General features: G+C 52.8%; 3 non-coding genes across 3 annotated transcripts; all 3 read right to left on the bottom strand.

The window, feature by feature from the left end:
* Positions 1–880: 880 nt before the first annotated feature.
* On the bottom strand, positions 881–999 carry LOC138555269 (5S ribosomal RNA). Its single transcript, XR_011298045.1, has one exon. It is a non-coding gene; the product is annotated as a 5S ribosomal RNA (ribosomal RNA).
* A 4102-nt stretch (positions 1000–5101) lies between these two features.
* Positions 5102–5220, bottom strand: LOC138555257 (5S ribosomal RNA). The gene has a single exon (XR_011298034.1). It is a non-coding gene; the product is annotated as a 5S ribosomal RNA (ribosomal RNA).
* Positions 5221–7359: 2139 nt separating this feature from the next.
* LOC138555268 (5S ribosomal RNA) lies at positions 7360–7478 on the bottom strand. The gene has a single exon (XR_011298044.1). It is a non-coding gene; the product is annotated as a 5S ribosomal RNA (ribosomal RNA).
* Positions 7479–17912: the final 10434 nt, after the last annotated feature.

Raw genomic sequence — 17912 nt, 5'->3', positions numbered from 1 at the left:
ATAGAAAGAATCTCTAAAAAAGAAGAAATAAACACACACACAATTTTCCTGCTTCTATCCCCTCGACTCCTTGGAAGGCGGAGGGCAACCTTCGCCGCTGGTGGCCTTCACATGCAGGAAAGAAGCACACCCAGGAACAGCAGCTGAGGCTCCCAGCCCAGGCAGGCTTCAGCTGAAGGCCGACTTGGGAAGCACTGAGGCCAGACCCTGGGCTCCTGGGTCCCTCGGTTGAAGGCTCGAGGCCAGACCCCTTGGCTCCTGTGTCCCTTGGCTGAAGGCTCGACCAGTGCTCGACCAGGCTCGATCAGGCGAGATATTAGGTAGCATGGGGCCCAGCTGGGACTTCTAGGAAGCTTAGGGTGACGGCCGCTTCTGCCCCATCATCCAGAGGCCTGGCTATGGAGAGGCATGATGTGGCCTCCCTCCCTTCCTGCCTCTTGTAGGCACTTCTCCCCCGTGAGCACTTCCCGCTCCAAGTGTCCCCTTGTCTCCCAGGGTGCACTCTTCCTCTAGAGCCCACATATGCAGATGAGGCCCATCCACTTGCCTCCCCTAGCTGTAGGGGGCCTTGCGCGTCCACTGGAGAGAAAACGGGGAGACGCTGGAGGTGCTTTGCCAGGGACACGAGTGGCCCTTTCTGGCTGCATCCACCCACCCGAGGCGGCGAGCTGCTGCCCTGGCTTCAGTCTCCTGCTGCTCCAAGTTAGTTTGGCGACAACGTGTCCGCCTCTGACGGGGCTCTGCATTGGAGCGAGGGCTGCTGTCTGCCCCTGTGCCTTTTTCACGCGCCGTGTTTGTTAAAATTAAAAGCGGAATGGAGGAAAAATGTAGTTCAAGACGGGGAAGACGAACGCCGCCTATCGGGCACAGAGTAGCAAAATGCCTACAGCACCTGGTATTCCCAGGCGGTCTCCCATCCAAGTACTAACCAGGCCCGACTCTGCTTAGCTTCCGAGATCGGACGAGATCGGGCGCATTCAGGGTGGTATGGCCGTAGGCGAAGAGTGCGCCGATTCCGAGCCTCTTGTGCTGTGTCGGCTCCTCCGACGTCCACTGCCCTCTTGCAAGGCTGAACGCTGTCCTCTGCAGTGTGCTTCTGCCCTTCTTTTTGCCTCAAGCTCAGGAGCCACAGCTGCCAGCTTGGAAAAGCAACGAGCGGCTCCATGCACCCACTTTTGAAATACCCACTTGCCTACTCATGTTTGCAAAGAAAGTGTCTGTAAATTCAGGCCAAGCCACACTTGCACTCACTCACCCAAGCATCCGTTCCTTACAAAACTTTAAAAAAAAACTCGGAAAGAAAGATGGAAATAAACACACACACAATTTTCCTGCTGGGGTCTCCTCGACTCTTTGGAAGGCAGAGGGCGATGTTGGTTGAGGCCTTACCTTCTCGGGCTGGCGGCCTACAAGTCCAGGAAAGAAGCAGGCCCAGTAACAGCAGCTGAGGCCCCCAGCCCAGCCCAGGCAGGCATCAGCTTAAGGCTGACTCTCTACCCCACTGCTGCCCCAAATTGGTTTGGCAAAAGTTTGCAAAGAAGATGCCTGTAAATTTAACTCACGCCACACTAGCACTCACCCAGGCGTCGGTTCCTTACAAAAATAGAAAGCACCTCTAAAAAAGAAGAAATAAACACACACACAATTTTCCTGCTGGGGTCTCCTCGACTCTTTGAAAGGCAGAGGGCGATGTTGGTTGAGGCCCTTACCTTCTCCGGCTGGTGGCCTACAAGTCCAGGAAAGAAGCATGCCCAGTAACAGCAGCTGAGGCCCCCAGACCAGCCCAGCCCAGCCCAGGCAGCCATCAGCTGAAGGCTGACTCTCTACCCCAGTGCTGGTCCAAGTTGGTTTGGCAAAATTTTGCAAAGAAGATGCCTGTAAATGTAACTCACGCCACACTAGCACTCACCCAGGCGTCGGTTCCTTACAAAAATAGAAAGCACCTCTAAAAAAAGAAGAAATAAACACACACACAATTTTCCTGCTGCGGTCTCCTCGACTCTTTGGAAGGCAGAGGGCGATGTTGGTTGAAGCCCTTACCTTCTCTGGCTGGCGGCCTACAAGACCAGGAAAGAAGCAGGGCCAGTAACAGCAGCTGAGGCCCCCAGCCCAGCCACGCCTAGGCAGGCATCAGCGGAAGGCTGACTCTCTACCCCAGTGCTGCTCCAAGTTGGTTTGGCAAAAGTTTGCAAAGAAGCTGCCCGTAAATTCACCTCAAGCCACACTAGCACTCACCCAGTCGTCAGTTCCTTACAAAAATAGAAAGAATCTCTAAAAAAGAAGAAATAAACACACACACAATTTTCCTGCTTCTATTCCCTCGACTCTTTGGAAGGCAGAGGGCGATGTTGGTTGAGGCCTTACCTTCTCGGGCTGGCGGCCTACAAGTCCAGGAAAGAAGCAGGCCCAGTAACAGCAGCTGAGGCCCCCAGCCCAGCCCAGCCCAGGCAGGCATCAGCTTAAGGCTGACTCTCTACCCCACTGCTGCCCCAAATTGGTTTGGCAAAAGTTTGCAAAGAAGATGCCTGTAAATTTAACTCACGCCACACTAGCACTCACCCAGGCGTCGGTTCCTTACAAAAATAGAAAGCACCTCTAAAAAAGAAGAAATAAACACACACACAATTTTCCTGCTGCGGTCTCCTCGACTCTTTGGAAGGCAGAGGGCGATGTTGGTTGAAGCCCTTACCTTCTCTGGCTGGCGGCCTACAAGACCAGGAAAGAAGCAGGCCCAGTAACAGCAGCTGAGGCCCCCAGCCCAGCCACGCCTAGGCAGGCATCAGCGGAAGGCTGACTCTCTACCCCAGTGCTGCTCCAAGTTGGTTTGGCAAAAGTTTGCAAAGAAGCTGCCCGTAAATTCACCTCAAGCCACACTAGCACTCACCCAGTCGTCAGTTCCTTACAAAAATAGAAAGAATCTCTAAAAAAGAAGAAATAAACACACACACAATTTTCCTGCTTCTATCCCCTCGACTCTTTGGAAGGCAGAGGGCGATGTTGGTTGAGGCCTTACCTTCTCGGGCTGGCGGCCTACAAGTCCAGGAAAGAAGCAGGCCCAGTAACAGCAGCTGAGGCCCCCAGCCCAGCCCAGCCCAGGCAGGCATCAGCTTAAGGCTGACTCTCTACCCCACTGCTGCCCCAAATTGGTTTGGCAAAAGTTTGCAAAGAAGATGCCTGTAAATTTAACTCACGCCACACTAGCACTCACCCAGGCGTCGGTTCCTTACAAAAATAGAAAGCACCTCTAAAAAAGAAGAAATAAACACACACACAATTTTCCTGCTGGGGTCTCCTCGACTCTTTGAAAGGCAGAGGGCGATGTTGGTTGAGGCCCTTACCTTCTCCGGCTGGTGGCCTACAAGTCCAGGAAAGAAGCATGCCCAGTAACAGCAGCTGAGGCCCCCAGACCAGCCCAGCCCAGCCCAGGCAGCCATCAGCTGAAGGCTGACTCTCTACCCCAGTGCTGGTCCAAGTTGGTTTGGCAAAATTTTGCAAAGAAGATGCCTGTAAATGTAACTCACGCCACACTAGCACTCACCCAGGCGTCGGTTCCTTACAAAAATAGAAAGCACCTCTAAAAAAAGAAGAAATAAACACACACACAATTTTCCTGCTGCGGTCTCCTCGACTCTTTGGAAGGCAGAGGGCGATGTTGGTTGAAGCCCTTACCTTCTCTGGCTGGCGGCCTACAAGACCAGGAAAGAAGCAGGCCCAGTAACAGCAGCTGAGGCCCCCAGCCCAGCCACGCCTAGGCAGGCATCAGCTTAAGGCTGACTCTCTACCCCACTGCTGCCCCAAATTGGTTTGGCAAAAGTTTGCAAAGAAGATGCCTGTAAATTTAACTCACGCCACACTAGCACTCACCCAGGCGTCGGTTCCTTACAAAAATAGAAAGCACCTCTAAAAAAGAAGAAATAAACACACACACAATTTTCCTGCTGCGGTCTCCTCGACTCTTTGGAAGGCAGAGGGCGATGTTGGTTGAAGCCCTTACCTTCTCTGGCTGGCGGCCTACAAGACCAGGAAAGAAGCAGGCCCAGTAACAGCAGCTGAGGCCCCCAGCCCAGCCACGCCTAGGCAGGCATCAGCGGAAGGCTGACTCTCTACCCCAGTGCTGCTCCAAGTTGGTTTGGCAAAAGTTTGCAAAGAAGCTGCCCGTAAATTCACCTCAAGCCACACTAGCACTCACCCAGGCGTCAGTTCCTTACAAAAATAGAAAGAATCTCTAAAAAAGAAGAAATAAACACACACACAATTTTCCTGCTTCTATCCCCTCGACTCCTTGGAAGGCGGAGGGCAACCTTCGCCGCTGGTGGCCTTCACATGCAGGAAAGAAGCACACCCAGGAACAGCAGCTGAGGCTCCCAGCCCAGGCAGGCTTCAGCTGAAGGCCGACTTGGGAAGCACTGAGGCCAGACCCTGGGCTCCTGGGTCCCTCGGTTGAAGGCTCGAGGCCAGACCCCTTGGCTCCTGTGTCCCTTGGCTGAAGGCTCGACCAGTGCTCGACCAGGCTCGATCAGGCGAGATATTAGGTAGCATGGGGCCCAGCTGGGACTTCTAGGAAGCTTAGGGTGACGGCCGCTTCTGCCCCATCATCCAGAGGCCTGGCTATGGAGAGGCATGATGTGGCCTCCCTCCCTTCCTGCCTCTTGTAGGCACTTCTCCCCCGTGAGCACTTCCCGCTCCAGGTGTCCCCTTGTCTCCCAGGGTGCACTCTTCCTCTAGAGCCCACATATGCAGATGAGGCCCATCCACTTGCCTCCCCTAGCTGTAGGGGGCCTTGCGCGTCCACTGGAGAGAAAACGGGGAGACGCTGGAGGTGCTTTGCCAGGGACACGAGTGGCCCTTTCTGGCTGCATCCACCCACCCGAGGCGGCAAGCTGCTGCCCTGGCTTCAGTCTCCTGCTGCTGCTGCTGCTCCAAGTTAGTTTGGCGACAACGTGTCCGCCTCTGACGGGGCTCTGCATTGGAGCGAGGGCTGCTGTCTGCCCCTGTGCCTTTTTCACGCGCCGTGTTTGTTAAAATTAAAAGCGGAATGGAGGAAAAATGTAGTTCAAGACGGAGAAGACGAACGCCGCCTATCGGGCACAGAGTAGCAAAATGCCTACAGCACCTGGTATTCCCAGGCGGTCTCCCATCCAAGTACTAACCAGGCCCGACCCTGCTTAGCTTCCGAGATCGGACGAGATCGGGCGCATTCAGGGTGGTATGGCCGTAGGCGAAGAGTGCGCCGATTCCGAGCCTCTTGTGCTGTGTCGGCTCCTCCAACGTCCACTGCCCTCTTGCAAGGCTGAACGCTGTCCTCTGCAGTGTGCTTCTGCCCTTCTTTTTGCCTCAAGCTCAGGAGCCACAGCTGCCAGCTTGGAAAAGCAACGAGCAGCTCCATGCACCCACTTTTGAAATACCCACTTGCCTACTCATGTTTGCAAAGAAAGTGTCTGTAAATTCAGGCCAAGCCACACTTGCACTCACTCACCCAAGCATCCGTTCCTTACAAAACTTTAAAAAAAAACTCGGAAAGAAAGATGGAAATAAACACACACACAATTTTCCTGCTGGGGGCTCCTCGACGCTTTGGAAGGCAGAGGGTGATGTTGGTTGAGGCCCTTACCATATCGGGCTGGTGACCTACAAGTCCAGGAAAGAAGCAGGCCCAGTAACAGCAGCTGAGGCCCCCAGCCCAGCCCAGCCCAGGCAGGCATCAGCTTAAGGCTGACTCTCTACCCCACTGCTGCCCCAAGTTGGTTTGGCAAAAGTTTGCAAAGAAGCTGCCCGTGAATTTACCTCAAGCCACACTAGCACTCACCCAGGCGTCTGTTCCTTACAAAAATAGAAAGCACCTCTAAAAAAAGAAGAAATAAACACACACACAATTTTCCTGCTGCGGTCTCCTCGACTCTTTGGAAGGCAGAGGGCGATGTTGGTTGAGGCCTTACCTTCTCAGGCTGGCGGCCTACAAGTCCAGGAAAGAAGCAGGCCCAGTAACAGCAACTGAGGCCCCCAGCCCAGCCACGCCTAGGCAGGCATCAGCGGAAGGCTGACTCTCTACCCCAGTGCTGCCCCAAGTTGTTTTGGCAAAAGTTTGCAAAGAAGCTGCCCGTAAATTTACCTCAAGCCACACTAGCACTCACCCAGGCGTCGGTTCCTTACAAAAATAGAAAGCATCTCTAAAAAAGAAGAAATAAACACACACACAATTTTCCTGCTGGGGACTCCTCGACTCTTTGGAAGGCAGAGGGCGATGTTGGTTGAGGCCCTTACTTTCTCCGGCTGGTGGCCTACAAGTCCAGGAAAGAAGCAGGCCCAGTAACAGCAGCTGAGGCCCCCAGCCCAGCCACGCCTAGGCAGGCATCAGCAGAAGGCGGACTCTCTACCCCACTGCTGCCCCAAGTTGGTTTGGCAAAAGTTTGCAAAGAAGCTGCCCGTAAATTCACCTCAAGCCACACTAGCACTCACCCAGGCGTCAGTTCCTTACAAAAATAGAAAGAATCTCTAAAAAAGAAGAAATAAACACACACACAATTTTCCTGCTTCTATCCCCTCGACTCCTTGGAAGGCGGAGGGCAACCTTCGCCGCTGGTGGCCTTCACATGCAGGAAAGAAGCACACCCAGGAACAGCAGCTGAGGCTCCCAGCCCAGGCAGGCTTCAGCTGAAGGCCGACTTGGGAAGCACTGAGGCCAGACCCTGGGCTCCTGGGTCCCTCGGTTGAAGGCTCGAGGCCAGACCCCTTGGCTCCTGTGTCCCTTGGCTGAAGGCTCGACCAGTGCTCGACCAGGCTCGATCAGGCGAGATATTAGGTAGCATGGGGCCCAGCTGGGACTTCTAGGAAGCTTAGGGTGACGGCCGCTTCTGCCCCATCATCCAGAGGCCTGGCTATGGAGAGGCATGATGTGGCCTCCCTCCCTTCCTGCCTCTTGTAGGCACTTCTCCCCCGTGAGCACTTCCCGCTCCAAGTGTCCCCTTGTCTCCCAGGGTGCACTCTTCCTCTAGAGCCCACATATGCAGATGAGGCCCATCCACTTGCCTCCCCTAGCTGTAGGGGGCCTTGCGCGTCCACTGGAGAGAAAACGGGGAGACGCTGGAGGTGCTTTGCCAGGGACACGAGTGGCCCTTTCTGGCTGCATCCACCCACCCGAGGCGGCGAGCTGCTGCCCTGGCTTCAGTCTCCTGCTGCTCCAAGTTAGTTTGGCGACAACGTGTCCGCCTCTGACGGGGCTCTGCATTGGAGCGAGGGCTGCTGTCTGCCCCTGTGCCTTTTTCACGCGCCGTGTTTGTTAAAATTAAAAGCGGAATGGAGGAAAAATGTAGTTCAAGACGGGGAAGACGAACGCCGCCTATCGGGCACAGAGTAGCAAAATGCCTACAGCACCTGGTATTCCCAGGCGGTCTCCCATCCAAGTACTAACCAGGCCCGACTCTGCTTAGCTTCCGAGATCGGACGAGATCGGGCGCATTCAGGGTGGTATGGCCGTAGGCGAAGAGTGCGCCGATTCCGAGCCTCTTGTGCTGTGTCGGCTCCTCCGACGTCCACTGCCCTCTTGCAAGGCTGAACGCTGTCCTCTGCAGTGTGCTTCTGCCCTTCTTTTTGCCTCAAGCTCAGGAGCCACAGCTGCCAGCTTGGAAAAGCAACGAGCGGCTCCATGCACCCACTTTTGAAATACCCACTTGCCTACTCATGTTTGCAAAGAAAGTGTCTGTAAATTCAGGCCAAGCCACACTTGCACTCACTCACCCAAGCATCCGTTCCTTACAAAACTTTAAAAAAAAACTCGGAAAGAAAGATGGAAATAAACACACACACAATTTTCCTGCTGGGGTCTCCTCGACTCTTTGGAAGGCAGAGGGCGATGTTGGTTGAGGCCTTACCTTCTCGGGCTGGCGGCCTACAAGTCCAGGAAAGAAGCAGGCCCAGTAACAGCAGCTGAGGCCCCCAGCCCAGCCCAGGCAGGCATCAGCTTAAGGCTGACTCTCTACCCCACTGCTGCCCCAAATTGGTTTGGCAAAAGTTTGCAAAGAAGATGCCTGTAAATTTAACTCACGCCACACTAGCACTCACCCAGGCGTCGGTTCCTTACAAAAATAGAAAGCACCTCTAAAAAAGAAGAAATAAACACACACACAATTTTCCTGCTGGGGTCTCCTCGACTCTTTGAAAGGCAGAGGGCGATGTTGGTTGAGGCCCTTACCTTCTCCGGCTGGTGGCCTACAAGTCCAGGAAAGAAGCATGCCCAGTAACAGCAGCTGAGGCCCCCAGACCAGCCCAGCCCAGCCCAGGCAGCCATCAGCTGAAGGCTGACTCTCTACCCCAGTGCTGGTCCAAGTTGGTTTGGCAAAATTTTGCAAAGAAGATGCCTGTAAATGTAACTCACGCCACACTAGCACTCACCCAGGCGTCGGTTCCTTACAAAAATAGAAAGCACCTCTAAAAAAAGAAGAAATAAACACACACACAATTTTCCTGCTGCGGTCTCCTCGACTCTTTGGAAGGCAGAGGGCGATGTTGGTTGAAGCCCTTACCTTCTCTGGCTGGCGGCCTACAAGACCAGGAAAGAAGCAGGGCCAGTAACAGCAGCTGAGGCCCCCAGCCCAGCCACGCCTAGGCAGGCATCAGCGGAAGGCTGACTCTCTACCCCAGTGCTGCTCCAAGTTGGTTTGGCAAAAGTTTGCAAAGAAGCTGCCCGTAAATTCACCTCAAGCCACACTAGCACTCACCCAGTCGTCAGTTCCTTACAAAAATAGAAAGAATCTCTAAAAAAGAAGAAATAAACACACACACAATTTTCCTGCTTCTATTCCCTCGACTCTTTGGAAGGCAGAGGGCGATGTTGGTTGAGGCCTTACCTTCTCGGGCTGGCGGCCTACAAGTCCAGGAAAGAAGCAGGCCCAGTAACAGCAGCTGAGGCCCCCAGCCCAGCCCAGCCCAGGCAGGCATCAGCTTAAGGCTGACTCTCTACCCCACTGCTGCCCCAAATTGGTTTGGCAAAAGTTTGCAAAGAAGATGCCTGTAAATTTAACTCACGCCACACTAGCACTCACCCAGGCGTCGGTTCCTTACAAAAATAGAAAGCACCTCTAAAAAAGAAGAAATAAACACACACACAATTTTCCTGCTGCGGTCTCCTCGACTCTTTGGAAGGCAGAGGGCGATGTTGGTTGAAGCCCTTACCTTCTCTGGCTGGCGGCCTACAAGACCAGGAAAGAAGCAGGCCCAGTAACAGCAGCTGAGGCCCCCAGCCCAGCCACGCCTAGGCAGGCATCAGCGGAAGGCTGACTCTCTACCCCAGTGCTGCTCCAAGTTGGTTTGGCAAAAGTTTGCAAAGAAGCTGCCCGTAAATTCACCTCAAGCCACACTAGCACTCACCCAGTCGTCAGTTCCTTACAAAAATAGAAAGAATCTCTAAAAAAGAAGAAATAAACACACACACAATTTTCCTGCTTCTATCCCCTCGACTCTTTGGAAGGCAGAGGGCGATGTTGGTTGAGGCCTTACCTTCTCGGGCTGGCGGCCTACAAGTCCAGGAAAGAAGCAGGCCCAGTAACAGCAGCTGAGGCCCCCAGCCCAGCCCAGCCCAGGCAGGCATCAGCTTAAGGCTGACTCTCTACCCCACTGCTGCCCCAAATTGGTTTGGCAAAAGTTTGCAAAGAAGATGCCTGTAAATTTAACTCACGCCACACTAGCACTCACCCAGGCGTCGGTTCCTTACAAAAATAGAAAGCACCTCTAAAAAAGAAGAAATAAACACACACACAATTTTCCTGCTGGGGTCTCCTCGACTCTTTGAAAGGCAGAGGGCGATGTTGGTTGAGGCCCTTACCTTCTCCGGCTGGTGGCCTACAAGTCCAGGAAAGAAGCATGCCCAGTAACAGCAGCTGAGGCCCCCAGACCAGCCCAGCCCAGCCCAGGCAGCCATCAGCTGAAGGCTGACTCTCTACCCCAGTGCTGGTCCAAGTTGGTTTGGCAAAATTTTGCAAAGAAGATGCCTGTAAATGTAACTCACGCCACACTAGCACTCACCCAGGCGTCGGTTCCTTACAAAAATAGAAAGCACCTCTAAAAAAAGAAGAAATAAACACACACACAATTTTCCTGCTTCTATTCCCTCGACTCTTTGGAAGGCAGAGGGCGATGTTGGTTGAGGCCTTACCTTCTCGGGCTGGCGGCCTACAAGTCCAGGAAAGAAGCAGGCCCAGTAACAGCAGCTGAGGCCCCCAGCCCAGCCCAGGCAGGCATCAGCTTAAGGCTGACTCTCTACCCCACTGCTGCCCCAAATTGGTTTGGCAAAAGTTTGCAAAGAAGATGCCTGTAAATTTAACTCACGCCACACTAGCACTCACCCAGGCGTCGGTTCCTTACAAAAATAGAAAGCACCTCTAAAAAAGAAGAAATAAACACACACACAATTTTCCTGCTGCGGTCTCCTCGACTCTTTGGAAGGCAGAGGGCGATGTTGGTTGAAGCCCTTACCTTCTCTGGCTGGCGGCCTACAAGACCAGGAAAGAAGCAGGCCCAGTAACAGCAGCTGAGGCCCCCAGCCCAGCCACGCCTAGGCAGGCATCAGCGGAAGGCTGACTCTCTACCCCAGTGCTGCTCCAAGTTGGTTTGGCAAAAGTTTGCAAAGAAGCTGCCCGTAAATTCACCTCAAGCCACACTAGCACTCACCCAGTCGTCAGTTCCTTACAAAAATAGAAAGAATCTCTAAAAAAGAAGAAATAAACACACACACAATTTTCCTGCTTCTATCCCCTCGACTCTTTGGAAGGCAGAGGGCGATGTTGGTTGAGGCCTTACCTTCTCGGGCTGGCGGCCTACAAGTCCAGGAAAGAAGCAGGCCCAGTAACAGCAGCTGAGGCCCCCAGCCCAGCCCAGCCCAGGCAGGCATCAGCTTAAGGCTGACTCTCTACCCCACTGCTGCCCCAAATTGGTTTGGCAAAAGTTTGCAAAGAAGATGCCTGTAAATTTAACTCACGCCACACTAGCACTCACCCAGGCGTCGGTTCCTTACAAAAATAGAAAGCACCTCTAAAAAAGAAGAAATAAACACACACACAATTTTCCTGCTGCGGTCTCCTCGACTCTTTGGAAGGCAGAGGGCGATGTTGGTTGAAGCCCTTACCTTCTCTGGCTGGCGGCCTACAAGACCAGGAAAGAAGCAGGCCCAGTAACAGCAGCTGAGGCCCCCAGCCCAGCCACGCCTAGGCAGGCATCAGCGGAAGGCTGACTCTCTACCCCAGTGCTGCTCCAAGTTGGTTTGGCAAAAGTTTGCAAAGAAGCTGCCCGTAAATTCACCTCAAGCCACACTAGCACTCACCCAGTCGTCAGTTCCTTACAAAAATAGAAAGAATCTCTAAAAAAGAAGAAATAAACACACACACAATTTTCCTGCTTCTATCCCCTCGACTCTTTGGAAGGCAGAGGGCGATGTTGGTTGAGGCCTTACCTTCTCGGGCTGGCGGCCTACAAGTCCAGGAAAGAAGCAGGCCCAGTAACAGCAGCTGAGGCCCCCAGCCCAGCCCAGCCCAGGCAGGCATCAGCTTAAGGCTGACTCTCTACCCCACTGCTGCCCCAAATTGGTTTGGCAAAAGTTTGCAAAGAAGATGCCTGTAAATTTAACTCACGCCACACTAGCACTCACCCAGGCGTCGGTTCCTTACAAAAATAGAAAGCACCTCTAAAAAAGAAGAAATAAACACACACACAATTTTCCTGCTGGGGTCTCCTCGACTCTTTGAAAGGCAGAGGGCGATGTTGGTTGAGGCCCTTACCTTCTCCGGCTGGTGGCCTACAAGTCCAGGAAAGAAGCATGCCCAGTAACAGCAGCTGAGGCCCCCAGACCAGCCCAGCCCAGCCCAGGCAGCCATCAGCTGAAGGCTGACTCTCTACCCCAGTGCTGGTCCAAGTTGGTTTGGCAAAATTTTGCAAAGAAGATGCCTGTAAATGTAACTCACGCCACACTAGCACTCACCCAGGCGTCGGTTCCTTACAAAAATAGAAAGCACCTCTAAAAAAAGAAGAAATAAACACACACACAATTTTCCTGCTGCGGTCTCCTCGACTCTTTGGAAGGCAGAGGGCGATGTTGGTTGAAGCCCTTACCTTCTCTGGCTGGCGGCCTACAAGACCAGGAAAGAAGCAGGGCCAGTAACAGCAGCTGAGGCCCCCAGCCCAGCCACGCCTAGGCAGGCATCAGCGGAAGGCTGACTCTCTACCCCAGTGCTGCTCCAAGTTGGTTTGGCAAAAGTTTGCAAAGAAGCTGCCCGTAAATTCACCTCAAGCCACACTAGCACTCACCCAGTCGTCAGTTCCTTACAAAAATAGAAAGAATCTCTAAAAAAGAAGAAATAAACACACACACAATTTTCCTGCTTCTATTCCCTCGACTCTTTGGAAGGCAGAGGGCGATGTTGGTTGAGGCCTTACCTTCTCGGGCTGGCGGCCTACAAGTCCAGGAAAGAAGCAGGCCCAGTAACAGCAGCTGAGGCCCCCAGCCCAGCCCAGCCCAGGCAGGCATCAGCTTAAGGCTGACTCTCTACCCCACTGCTGCCCCAAATTGGTTTGGCAAAAGTTTGCAAAGAAGATGCCTGTAAATTTAACTCACGCCACACTAGCACTCACCCAGGCGTCGGTTCCTTACAAAAATAGAAAGCACCTCTAAAAAAGAAGAAATAAACACACACACAATTTTCCTGCTGCGGTCTCCTCGACTCTTTGGAAGGCAGAGGGCGATGTTGGTTGAAGCCCTTACCTTCTCTGGCTGGCGGCCTACAAGACCAGGAAAGAAGCAGGCCCAGTAACAGCAGCTGAGGCCCCCAGCCCAGCCACGCCTAGGCAGGCATCAGCGGAAGGCTGACTCTCTACCCCAGTGCTGCTCCAAGTTGGTTTGGCAAAAGTTTGCAAAGAAGCTGCCCGTAAATTCACCTCAAGCCACACTAGCACTCACCCAGTCGTCAGTTCCTTACAAAAATAGAAAGAATCTCTAAAAAAGAAGAAATAAACACACACACAATTTTCCTGCTTCTATCCCCTCGACTCTTTGGAAGGCAGAGGGCGATGTTGGTTGAGGCCTTACCTTCTCGGGCTGGCGGCCTACAAGTCCAGGAAAGAAGCAGGCCCAGTAACAGCAGCTGAGGCCCCCAGCCCAGCCCAGCCCAGGCAGGCATCAGCTTAAGGCTGACTCTCTACCCCACTGCTGCCCCAAATTGGTTTGGCAAAAGTTTGCAAAGAAGATGCCTGTAAATTTAACTCACGCCACACTAGCACTCACCCAGGCGTCGGTTCCTTACAAAAATAGAAAGCACCTCTAAAAAAGAAGAAATAAACACACACACAATTTTCCTGCTGGGGTCTCCTCGACTCTTTGAAAGGCAGAGGGCGATGTTGGTTGAGGCCCTTACCTTCTCCGGCTGGTGGCCTACAAGTCCAGGAAAGAAGCATGCCCAGTAACAGCAGCTGAGGCCCCCAGACCAGCCCAGCCCAGCCCAGGCAGCCATCAGCTGAAGGCTGACTCTCTACCCCAGTGCTGGTCCAAGTTGGTTTGGCAAAATTTTGCAAAGAAGATGCCTGTAAATGTAACTCACGCCACACTAGCACTCACCCAGGCGTCGGTTCCTTACAAAAATAGAAAGCACCTCTAAAAAAAGAAGAAATAAACACACACACAATTTTCCTGCTTCTATTCCCTCGACTCTTTGGAAGGCAGAGGGCGATGTTGGTTGAGGCCTTACCTTCTCGGGCTGGCGGCCTACAAGTCCAGGAAAGAAGCAGGCCCAGTAACAGCAGCTGAGGCCCCCAGCCCAGCCCAGGCAGGCATCAGCTTAAGGCTGACTCTCTACCCCACTGCTGCCCCAAATTGGTTTGGCAAAAGTTTGCAAAGAAGATGCCTGTAAATTTAACTCACGCCACACTAGCACTCACCCAGGCGTCGGTTCCTTACAAAAATAGAAAGCACCTCTAAAAAAGAAGAAATAAACACACACACAATTTTCCTGCTGCGGTCTCCTCGACTCTTTGGAAGGCAGAGGGCGATGTTGGTTGAAGCCCTTACCTTCTCTGGCTGGCGGCCTACAAGACCAGGAAAGAAGCAGGCCCAGTAACAGCAGCTGAGGCCCCCAGCCCAGCCACGCCTAGGCAGGCATCAGCGGAAGGCTGACTCTCTACCCCAGTGCTGCTCCAAGTTGGTTTGGCAAAAGTTTGCAAAGAAGCTGCCCGTAAATTCACCTCAAGCCACACTAGCACTCACCCAGTCGTCAGTTCCTTACAAAAATAGAAAGAATCTCTAAAAAAGAAGAAATAAACACACACACAATTTTCCTGCTTCTATCCCCTCGACTCTTTGGAAGGCAGAGGGCGATGTTGGTTGAGGCCTTACCTTCTCGGGCTGGCGGCCTACAAGTCCAGGAAAGAAGCAGGCCCAGTAACAGCAGCTGAGGCCCCCAGCCCAGCCCAGCCCAGGCAGGCATCAGCTTAAGGCTGACTCTCTACCCCACTGCTGCCCCAAATTGGTTTGGCAAAAGTTTGCAAAGAAGATGCCTGTAAATTTAACTCACGCCACACTAGCACTCACCCAGGCGTCGGTTCCTTACAAAAATAGAAAGCACCTCTAAAAAAGAAGAAATAAACACACACACAATTTTCCTGCTGCGGTCTCCTCGACTCTTTGGAAGGCAGAGGGCGATGTTGGTTGAAGCCCTTACCTTCTCTGGCTGGCGGCCTACAAGACCAGGAAAGAAGCAGGCCCAGTAACAGCAGCTGAGGCCCCCAGCCCAGCCACGCCTAGGCAGGCATCAGCGGAAGGCTGACTCTCTACCCCAGTGCTGCTCCAAGTTGGTTTGGCAAAAGTTTGCAAAGAAGCTGCCCGTAAATTCACCTCAAGCCACACTAGCACTCACCCAGTCGTCAGTTCCTTACAAAAATAGAAAGAATCTCTAAAAAAGAAGAAATAAACACACACACAATTTTCCTGCTTCTATCCCCTCGACTCTTTGGAAGGCAGAGGGCGATGTTGGTTGAGGCCTTACCTTCTCGGGCTGGCGGCCTACAAGTCCAGGAAAGAAGCAGGCCCAGTAACAGCAGCTGAGGCCCCCAGCCCAGCCCAGCCCAGGCAGGCATCAGCTTAAGGCTGACTCTCTACCCCACTGCTGCCCCAAATTGGTTTGGCAAAAGTTTGCAAAGAAGATGCCTGTAAATTTAACTCACGCCACACTAGCACTCACCCAGGCGTCGGTTCCTTACAAAAATAGAAAGCACCTCTAAAAAAGAAGAAATAAACACACACACAATTTTCCTGCTGGGGTCTCCTCGACTCTTTGAAAGGCAGAGGGCGATGTTGGTTGAGGCCCTTACCTTCTCCGGCTGGTGGCCTACAAGTCCAGGAAAGAAGCATGCCCAGTAACAGCAGCTGAGGCCCCCAGACCAGCCCAGCCCAGCCCAGGCAGCCATCAGCTGAAGGCTGACTCTCTACCCCAGTGCTGGTCCAAGTTGGTTTGGCAAAATTTTGCAAAGAAGATGCCTGTAAATGTAACTCACGCCACACTAGCACTCACCCAGGCGTCGGTTCCTTACAAAAATAGAAAGCACCTCTAAAAAAAGAAGAAATAAACACACACACAATTTTCCTGCTGCGGTCTCCTCGACTCTTTGGAAGGCAGAGGGCGATGTTGGTTGAAGCCCTTACCTTCTCTGGCTGGCGGCCTACAAGACCAGGAAAGAAGCAGGGCCAGTAACAGCAGCTGAGGCCCCCAGCCCAGCCACGCCTAGGCAGGCATCAGCGGAAGGCTGACTCTCTACCCCAGTGCTGCTCCAAGTTGGTTTGGCAAAAGTTTGCAAAGAAGCTGCCCGTAAATTCACCTCAAGCCACACTAGCACTCACCCAGTCGTCAGTTCCTTACAAAAATAGAAAGAATCTCTAAAAAAGAAGAAATAAACACACACACAATTTTCCTGCTTCTATTCCCTCGACTCTTTGGAAGGCAGAGGGCGATGTTGGTTGAGGCCTTACCTTCTCGGGCTGGCGGCCTACAAGTCCAGGAAAGAAGCAGGCCCAGTAACAGCAGCTGAGGCCCCCAGCCCAGCCCAGCCCAGGCAGGCATCAGCTTAAGGCTGACTCTCTACCCCACTGCTGCCCCAAATTGGTTTGGCAAAAGTTTGCAAAGAAGATGCCTGTAAATTTAACTCACGCCACACTAGCACTCACCCAGGCGTCGGTTCCTTACAAAAATAGAAAGCACCTCTAAAAAAGAAGAAATAAACACACACACAATTTTCCTGCTGCGGTCTCCTCGACTCTTTGGAAGGCAGAGGGCGATGTTGGTTGAAGCCCTTACCTTCTCTGGCTGGCGGCCTACAAGACCAGGAAAGAAGCAGGCCCAGTAACAGCAGCTGAGGCCCCCAGCCCAGCCACGCCTAGGCAGGCATCAGCGGAAGGCTGACTCTCTACCCCAGTGCTGCTCCAAGTTGGTTTGGCAAAAGTTTGCAAAGAAGCTGCCCGTAAATTCACCTCAAGCCACACTAGCACTCACCCAGTCGTCAGTTCCTTACAAAAATAGAAAGAATCTCTAAAAAAGAAGAAATAAACACACACACAATTTTCCTGCTTCTATCCCCTCGACTCTTTGGAAGGCAGAGGGCGATGTTGGTTGAGGCCTTACCTTCTCGGGCTGGCGGCCTACAAGTCCAGGAAAGAAGCAGGCCCAGTAACAGCAGCTGAGGCCCCCAGCCCAGCCCAGCCCAGGCAGGCATCAGCTTAAGGCTGACTCTCTACCCCACTGCTGCCCCAAATTGGTTTGGCAAAAGTTTGCAAAGAAGATGCCTGTAAATTTAACTCACGCCACACTAGCACTCACCCAGGCGTCGGTTCCTTACAAAAATAGAAAGCACCTCTAAAAAAGAAGAAATAAACACACACACAATTTTCCTGCTGGGGTCTCCTCGACTCTTTGAAAGGCAGAGGGCGATGTTGGTTGAGGCCCTTACCTTCTCCGGCTGGTGGCCTACAAGTCCAGGAAAGAAGCATGCCCAGTAACAGCAGCTGAGGCCCCCAGACCAGCCCAGCCCAGCCCAGGCAGCCATCAGCTGAAGGCTGACTCTCTACCCCAGTGCTGGTCCAAGTTGGTTTGGCAAAATTTTGCAAAGAAGATGCCTGTAAATGTAACTCACGCCACACTAGCACTCACCCAGGCGTCGGTTCCTTACAAAAATAGAAAGCACCTCTAAAAAAAGAAGAAATAAACACACACACAATTTTCCTGCTTCTATTCCCTCGACTCTTTGGAAGGCAGAGGGCGATGTTGGTTGAGGCCTTACCTTCTCGGGCTGGCGGCCTACAAGTCCAGGAAAGAAGCAGGCCCAGTAACAGCAGCTGAGGCCCCCAGCCCAGCCCAGGCAGGCATCAGCTTAAGGCTGACTCTCTACCCCACTGCTGCCCCAAATTGGTTTGGCAAAAGTTTGCAAAGAAGATGCCTGTAAATTTAACTCACGCCACACTAGCACTCACCCAGGCGTCGGTTCCTTACAAAAATAGAAAGCACCTCTAAAAAAGAAGAAATAAACACACACACAATTTTCCTGCTGCGGTCTCCTCGACTCTTTGGAAGGCAGAGGGCGATGTTGGTTGAAGCCCTTACCTTCTCTGGCTGGCGGCCTACAAGACCAGGAAAGAAGCAGGCCCAGTAACAGCAGCTGAGGCCCCCAGCCCAGCCACGCCTAGGCAGGCATCAGCGGAAGGCTGACTCTCTACCCCAGTGCTGCTCCAAGTTGGTTTGGCAAAAGTTTGCAAAGAAGCTGCCCGTAAATTCACCTCAAGCCACACTAGCACTCACCCAGTCGTCAGTTCCTTACAAAAATAGAAAGAATCTCTAAAAAAGAAGAAATAAACACACACACAATTTTCCTGCTTCTATCCCCTCGACTCTTTG

Source organism: Ambystoma mexicanum, unplaced genomic scaffold (genome assembly GCF_040938575.1).
Source record: "Ambystoma mexicanum isolate Mex_15411 unplaced genomic scaffold, UKY_AmexF1_1 Mex_scaf178, whole genome shotgun sequence".
Classification (NCBI taxonomy): Eukaryota; Metazoa; Chordata; class Amphibia; order Caudata; family Ambystomatidae; genus Ambystoma; species Ambystoma mexicanum.
The sequence above is the reverse complement of the archived record's forward strand: the minus strand, read 5'-3'. Positions and strand labels throughout refer to the sequence as shown.